The following is an 8,938-nucleotide window of genomic DNA, read 5'->3' on the forward strand; positions in this document are numbered from 1 at the left end:
GTAAACACTTGCAGAAATTAAAGTACCTTGATTTCCATTTTATCATCGTTCTATTCAGTTCAGAGGGAGACATTGGACTGTTTTACATTCTTAGATTTTACATATACGTTTATTTAAAAATGAGAAAATATCAAACCAAGTCGAACAGAAGGATGAGAAAGCATCAAAAGTAATTCCAAAGTAATGTATTTCAATCATCTGGTATTTCAGACATTTGGCACAAAACATGTTCAAATGTGTGTTGTGTGTTTAGCTGAGGTGGCAGAACTTGACAGCCAGAAATCCAACATTCTAACATCTAACAATTAGCTCTCAAAGCGTAAAACAATAAAAACAGCAAGTGGAAATAAAAGGACATTTCGACTAGAAGCAAAAATGACAATTTGAATTTATCTTGTGTCCTTTTGTTGACTCAAACCTCTACTTGCTCATTGTTACATTATTGTAATGGTATTTTTTCCCCACACTTACGAGAGAATTTTTTGTATCCTTTGAAATGAACAAAGCAAAGATCGTCTTCATCTTAGTTACAATCATAGGCAAACAGTTTCACAACAAAATCAGCCTATCCGGAGGAATGAGAGGAAATTGCTCCCCCGAACCAAAACAGTGTAATAAATGTAAAGCGGGGTGGACAGAGTTCCATAAGTTGCATCCAACAAAGACATGAAAATCACTCTTTTATGGGTAGTTTTATCACTCAGGCTATACAGCAATTTGAAGTAAAGGGGATTTTGGTTTTGGAAGGAAATGCACTTATGATTTCTTGTGACCTGAAGTTCTTTTGCCTATACTGATGTTGAACACACTTATTGTAAGTCGCTTTGGATAAAAGCGTCTGCAAAATGACCGTAATGTAATGTAATGTAATGTAATGAGGCTTGATTGACCACACAAACGCACATGCAGATGAACGCAGAGCAGAGGAAGGAAAAGGGTGACGTTGGGGTGAAGGAGACCAGTCATGGGATTTAGTTTCCTCATTACACTGCCTCTTTTACTGCTGAACAGAGACTGTCAACTCCATAGACAGGCAGTGATTGCTGGAGTGTATCAACAAAGAACAATTATTAGCAGCTGCTAATTATAAGATTGTCATCCAGTACAAACAGTGTGCACAAAATACTGTGACCCTTATTGCATTTACTGGCTCTGTCTCGGGTATCTTACGAAACGTATTCTCTAGTTTTCATGATAAATGTGATCATTATCATACGAGAATATAAAGCAACCGGAAGCTGACAGGTCACTGATAACTTTGTGGCTGATATGAAAGCCGCTCCGCTGTGTGTTTCCGCTCTGACCCCCCGTGCTGTTGTGGGCTCTGCTGTGGCAGTGAAAATCTCAAGGTGGCTCATTGACATTTAGCTCAATCTCCTGTTGGGATCAGGTTGCCTCAGCTCATTCTAAGCGCTGTGCACACAGCTCACAGGCACACGTGCACACACCCAGTGTTCTTGCACAGTGAGATGGCAGCTCTCGAAAACACATTTTGAGATGATTACTGGGGAACAAAAGGTTAGATGCGTAACCTTGACATACAATAAATGACCCATTAACTCCCACTAATAAAGGATCGTCTTTGCTTGACTGACTTCATTTGGACTTTTGTTGCGTGGTTCTTTAATGCTGTGTCTGCTGATCCACCTGCTGATTGTTGGCAGCTCGAGCTGTAAGTTGATGTTTTAAGGTGCAGTTGCTCCCTGTCGTCATGCTTTGTGTCGCTGTTGACTTAAGGATATTCAGGCCATTGGATAGCATGTCGTAGAAGGAGGACATGGTAATCTCAGAGCAGGATGTCCTCCACTGTTGACACCTAACCACAGACCTAAATGACTTAAATCATATCATTCATTGATACATTGGGTTATGCATTAACATTGGTTACTCATGTTACAAATTAAATTATCATGTACATTTTATTTGTTAGGAATCACCCCACTTTTGGAATCATCTGAGTTGGAATAACTGCGCTATGTAACTTTGCTGGACCGGCCCGGGAGCTGAGCGGAAGTACTTCGACTTGCTTTCTGGCACACCTACCGCAAAAACAAATAGACCCCTCTCACGCTCCCAGGTACAAGGCTAAGCTAGAGCAACATTGTCAGTACGATCATCATGGCAGAGGCACCGAAGAAACAGAAGAAGACGTTGACTGATGAAGCAAGGAAGAGAAAGAGATTTACGACAGTGTCTTAACCGTACATTACCTCCAAGCCTGTAGGGGGAGCTCCATAATGGGCTTTTTGAGAAGTTACATAGTATTTAATGAGCTGATTGCTTTCTCTGCATAAAATGGAAAACAGTTGAAAATGGTATTATGACATCTCACAGACAAGTTTAACATCAAATGGGACACTTGAAAGCATCAAATCTTGATACAATGTATGAGGAATAAGTTCAACAAACATTTGATACTTTTCCCTTAAAAAGCTAGCAAAAAGAATGTTTTACCTATTAAAAGAGCTGCTTGATTGATTTTCCGTTCACTTGATTCACAGACTAAGTGTTACACCTCTTTAGTCAGCTTTTAAGCATGACTTTGTTAAGTTTCACACCAAAATTACTTGCAAGTCATACTAAAAAGCATGACTGTTGACGATTGACATTGTGGTGCAGGGAAAATGTGCAAGGGTTTCCTTTACATGCTATGTGAAGAAACGAGAAAACGACAACAACAGCAGCGATAAATTGCACATTGCTTGCTGAAAGGTATAAGCTCATTTGGAATTTTCAGCTAGCCGCATGTTTCAAAAAGGCTTTGACATGTTTACCTCTGCGTTGCATCGTCTCTTCTTTTAATACCTTCTTTTAGCACTGCTATATGATGCTTAACAGTAAACTGCTTCCTCACACGCACACTAAAGGGATTTGGCAACTTTGGAAACTTTTGGAGTAGAATAACACAATAACATTTCTCAGCCTTAACAGTTTCAACATTTGATACGTTGTGTTTGCACTGTTTTCAACTAAATGATTGGATCTGATTATTACTGTAGTTTGAACTATTTGCCACATACCACTTTCCCATGAAACGATTATGTGAATAATGATTTATAGCTTGAGGGAAACAGGCTCACTTATGATGTAACCAACGTGAGCGAGTGAGAGCTCAGCAGCAGTACAAGTGTATATAGTACGTATGTTTCACTGTATTATTAGCCGAGGCAGGGCAGCTGGGGTTTGAAGAGCCTCACTGTAACTGTACCTATAGCAGCAGTTGTGCTCTTCTGGTAAAAATAGTGTGGTGGGCATGTAGGCAGGCAGCTATGACACAATGGCAAGATTTGGGTGTTCTTTTGGGAAGGTTTGAGAATGTGACACCCTGCAGGGAAGGACCATTGTAGACGCTATGCTGAAGCTTGAAGGTTACGCCAAGGTGAAGATCAGTGTCAGAGCGGTCAGTTTGTTCTCCTGTATTACCCAGTCGTAAAATAACTCACTTAAGCTCTTTTTTGGGGTTTATTGGTTTCCCTGCTGGGTGAAGCTCAGCCTGCTCTAAACGGTGCTCTAGAAGGTAGACGGTGCCCGTTCTGCCGTATCTTTGGATCAAAAACTTTTTATCCCTATCACAGTGCTATTATCTACCGAATGCAAACCTGTCCAATTCCAGTAGTGGTTTGCTTCTGACGGGAGTTTGTTAGGAAGCAGATGCTCCACATACAGAAGAACAGACGCCCTTTTTCTTCCAGAGCATGGTGTGTTCCTGCACAGATGTTCTGACGATTCCCTTGTGGTTTACATTGTACAGCTCACCCAGGCCTCAATGCAGCTTAACAGCCTCAAACTATGACACTACCACCACCATGTTTCGCAGATGGAAAAAGGTTTTTATGATGGAATGCAGTGTTTTCCTTTCTTTTATTACCTTCTTTTAAAACAAGGCATTAAAGGAGAATTCCGGCATTTTTACCAACATATCCCATCTGTTGGAGACCAAGGAAAGTTGGCCAAAGGGAAAAACGCGAGACATTTTCATGCCCGCTGCGCAAAGTTGTCCGATTGTGCTGATTTCCATGAAGCTTGTACTATCGGGCAAGCTTTTAACCTTTGCTGAGGCTCTTAACGTGTATCAAAATACTTTTTACCGAATTGGCCGTGGTGTCAGTAGCAATACAATTCAACCCAGGGGCTAACCATACCATTAGCTAGCACAGACATTATACATTTTGAGATTTCAAAAACTGCCTCAGCTTCCGTGTTCCACAGGCATGCGCACAAATCAATAGCCGAAGTCATACACTATAGTATTCCAAAATTGTCTTTTTGTCCACCAAAAACGACCCTCGGGAACCGAACTACACATTGCCATGTTTGTTATTGACCCACCCCACCCTATGTGCCTAAAGTCTGTAACAGTGTTTTTCTCTTGTCTTTTTGTTTATAATGTCTTGTTTTTGTCTCTGCTTTCTGTTTGTTCCTTATGTAAAGCGTCTTTGAGCATTTGGAAAAGCGCAATATAAAACTTAGGTATTATTATTATTATTAAAAAGTACAATATTATTGTAACATTTAACTATATTTTCCTTAATTGTAGGGACTCGGTTACTGAACTTAAACCGATGAGACAAATGTGTCTCTCACAAATCTGAGTTGTAATACGTTCAAGAGACAGATAATTAGGAAGGCTAATGCCATTCTGTCTGGCAGCTCCCATCCTTTACATTCTGAGTTCCAGTTTCTGCCTTCTGGCCCCCGGCTCAGAGCAACAGGTACAAGCACTCCTTCATCCCTACAGCTGTTTCCCTTTTGAATTCAGGACAGGGTAGGAGGAGTCATACCTGATTGGTTGATATTGTTTCTGTTTCTTGTCTCCATGTGGTGTTATTGATGTTGGCAGAAATTGATGATACGCACCGTTCACACTTTCGCCACTTTGTAGGGACTGATGTTGTTTCAGCACACTGTATTATCCCTCCCTCTTAGACTTTTAATTATATGTCTTTTATGTTTTATATCCTTTTTACTTGCTGCAACACTAATTTCCCTATGGGGACACAAATAAAACTGAATCTGAATGGTGATAATATACTGCTATCCATTAAAGTACATATTCAATTAAGAATCATTTAAAAAATACTGTTTTGGACCAAACAGTGGTGTGGAAGTGAAGTGACTGCCCTCACTCAGGCTCACTCTCTCTTTAAAACCCTGATCTAGAAATGACAAACCAAGCTTTGGTAACTTCCACAGTAGTGACAGCTGTATCCCAGTTCATATGTGTGAATGTGCTCCCATCTCCTGCCATCTCAACAATCTCTCACCTCAAATCTCCCCATTCTCTGTTTCCCCATCTTATGATATGTACTTTGTCCTGCGCCCACTTCAAAACTTTGCTGCCACGTGTCCTGAAAAACCACCTCTGGAAGTAAACCAAGGCCCGCCCGCTCTCAGTGTGTCCTCGAGGACATGAGGTGAGGACACACTCCAGGTTCTTGTGTTGCTCTGTTATGTCACCAGATCTTTTGGTAAGCTCTCCCGTCATCCTGGTCCAAGGTAATATTTAGAAATGACAAAAGAGCCCCTTCCATTTTTTTTTACGATCTATCTGGGGTTTGCTTAAAACTTATAACAGAAGACTCACACTAACACACAATTATATATGCAAACTCTGCACTGCGCCCGAATGATCCGTGTTACGCCTCAATAGAGGCCTTTCCAATCTGTTACATTTTTTTGAGAGCTCAATTAATAGAAACTATGCTGTTGTTTTTATTCATTATGCATCACATATCTTTGAATTATGATTTGATGTGTCAGCTCAAGAACTTTGGAAACTTGTGTTGCATTGACATAATTTCAGCCTCAGCAAATCTGATCAAACTGCTGATCTGAAAGCGTGTGTCAGGATGGCTTTCACACATCTCGTCTTCAATCACACTGGGTCTTCGGGTGAAGCACTTTGAACTGACAATGAGAAGACATGTGCTGTTCACGCTTTGAGTCTTATTTTACATTGCAGACAAGATGCCAAGACTTCCTAAATAACTCAGCAGTAGCTGCTGTTGAGCTTGTTTTTTCTTCTTAATTCAAAGGTTTTCCACAGCTGTTATGTGGCACTGCTCTGTTTATGAACTCACTCTTCTGTCTTTAGAATTCATAAGTTCAACATTTACAGCATTCTTATCGTGAACAAAGAATAGGTGTTTGTGTGAACTCTTTAGTGTTTACATGAACACTGAATAAAGAGATCGCAAAGTGTTTACATGCTGCAAAGCAATTAATCAAAGTAAAACTTTTTTGACATGCAAAAAGTGGGACTGTCTGCTAATCTAGGGATACTACAAACAAAAAAAGGAGAAAAATTTAGTTTTAACATCTTTATTCCAGTCCTGTGATCGACTGGCGACCTGTCCAGGGTGCATCCTGCCTCCAGCCAGATGGCAGCTTGGGTAGACTCCAGCCCCCCTGTGACCCTGAGAAGGATGAAGCAGGTATAGAAAATGAATGGATAGATTAATTTAACTCCTAACTAAAAACCATAAAGGCCTATTTCCCCTGCTGTCTACTACAAACAAGCGGAGAGTGAAAGTGGATCTTTACAATGTTGAGCTTTCCTCCAGCGGAGCATTGTAGATATGTTTAGTCATGAAAATCCATAACTTTTCTAAGTCTATAACAAAAAGAAAGTGTCCATCACAGAACAGTTAGGTTTTGCTGCCACCATGTTTCCACCTCCCCAAAAAAATTTCCAGTTGTTTTGAGCCTGTGCAGAAAGAAAAGGTTTATTTCGGTGGGAGAGAAATGATCAGTGCCTGTACACAGTTCCTGTTGATCAGATTATCAATGTTTTTGCACCAACCTCAAGCCAGATTGATTGTGGCATTTATTTCCTGATTGGACTGCTATACTGATACTTTTACCAAGCCACCAATAAACATGAATTCCCACATGTAGAACATGTCTGTATAATTAATTCACCTAAATCAATGCATTATTCTCTTCATTTTAAGTCCAGATGCTTACAACATAATGTTATTCAGAGTAACTCAGGATCAAATCAAGAGGATTACCTTATCATAAGATGAGGTTCTTCCACCCGAGCAAAGTGAAGTAAAGTGAGTCATGAAAATGCAATATTTTACTGAAAATAGTAGTTATTTTGTTGCCAAAGATACAGTTTTAGATTAGGATTTATGTGTTTTTTTCAAATTCTCATAAGTCCACTACGCACCAAGTTTTTTTTATAGTTTCTCAGAACTCCAGAACAGATGATTTTACATTTTTGCCGACACCGTAGTTTCTCCCACATGCACCGAAGGAGAGTGAGGTGAGGATTGCAGTCTGCTACTTCAGGTTATTAGTGTGAAACATAGCAAAATGTGAAAAACCTGAAAGGACCTAAAAACTTTCTGTTGTTGCTCTAACTCAGGGTCGTAATAAGATTGCACAATTAACGGATGGGATTGGATTGTTTTGAATAACAGTGAAACCCGTCTAAAACTGTATGCAACACATTAAGTGCTTCACACTTTAATATACTGATGTGAATGGAAAATATAAAATTTTTTGGCTTGGTTATAGCGCTTAAATGAATTGATTACTGTGATGCTGTCAGATGCTAAACGACTGCTGCATTTCTTCTAAATTGAAACTCTAAATTGACACTATGCATGAGACACAAACTAACAAACATGAGCGTGCAATCTAAAAAAATTTGGATGCCATATTTCAAACCGAAAACAAATGTTGAACATCGAAGAAAACAGCTCTTGCACACCGCCTTGCAGTTATCCAATCAGATTGACTTGATTTCAGTTCCAAACATATGTAAAATGTTTCAGACTCATCAATGTGTTTCTAATGGGGCCTGACTTACTGTTGGATACTGTTGTACAATTGTCTTTTGCGGTGGAGTGTTGTGTGCTGTTTGTGCTGTGAAGAAATCGCTAGTTCTTAAAGACGGGCAGGTTTTGTGTCATCATATGCCATCAAGGTGTCTTTTTCAGGGATGTTCTTCTTTGTTTCAGCTGAATAATGCTAAAACGCACTCTACATGTATTACAACAGCATAACTGTAGTCAAAGGTGTTAAAGAGTCCTGCCAACAGACCAGAACTGTCACCCACTGAAAACATTTGGTGCATTACGTAACATAGGAAGCCCTGAACTGTGGAGCAGCTGAAATCCTATATCTAACAAGAATGGGAAACGTTTTACATTCAGTGCTACATCAGTTGGTGTGGTGCTGGTCCCAAACGCTTACAGAGTTTTGTTTAAAGAAGAGGTGATGTAACACAGTATAAAACATGCCCCTGTCTAAACTGTTTTTGTTTTTAAAAAAGTTATGTTGGCAAGGTCTGAAATCCAACATCACGCAGGCTTTTACCTGGATTTTTCTGTTTGATGTATGAAGCCACCATATGAAAAATGGAATTGTTTCGATTCTTTCATATTGGGAGTGCTTGTTAAAGATCACCGCAACACTGAGAAAATGCTTATGCTAATGAGACAATGAGCAAATGTGCTCATTGTGTGTCCCTCTGCGCCTCGGTGCAACACCCTCTGACAGGTTAGCTGTGTTTGGCATTCTTGGATCTTCAGAGTATATTTAACCCTGTGGTTCCCCTGCTGGATAGCTCCTCCATATACGGGCCGGAGCACTGGCAGACTGAAAATGTCTGTGTACGGAGGGTTGGAGAAACAGCAGCGACGACAGGGTGATGGATGAGTTTCAAGCAAGATGGAGGGAAGAAGCTGAAAGAGGGCAACAGAGGTTAAACAAAAGAGCACAGCGATTTCCAGAGTTATCGCTGCCATCCCTTGTTTTTTTTTATTGACCAGCTGAGGTAGAGACTTGCCAGGCCTTTTCATTTCTTTAGGCTGACAAACAGAGAAAGGAAAAAAAGCAGGAAAAGACACTCAAAGCTCAAACAAGTATAAACCTGAATATTTTTTAGTCAATCTCTAAGCCATCAAACACACAAATGCAAAGTTTG

Source organism: Odontesthes bonariensis, chromosome 21, assembly GCF_027942865.1.
Source record: "Odontesthes bonariensis isolate fOdoBon6 chromosome 21, fOdoBon6.hap1, whole genome shotgun sequence".
NCBI lineage: Eukaryota > Metazoa > Chordata > Actinopteri > Atheriniformes > Atherinopsidae > Odontesthes > Odontesthes bonariensis.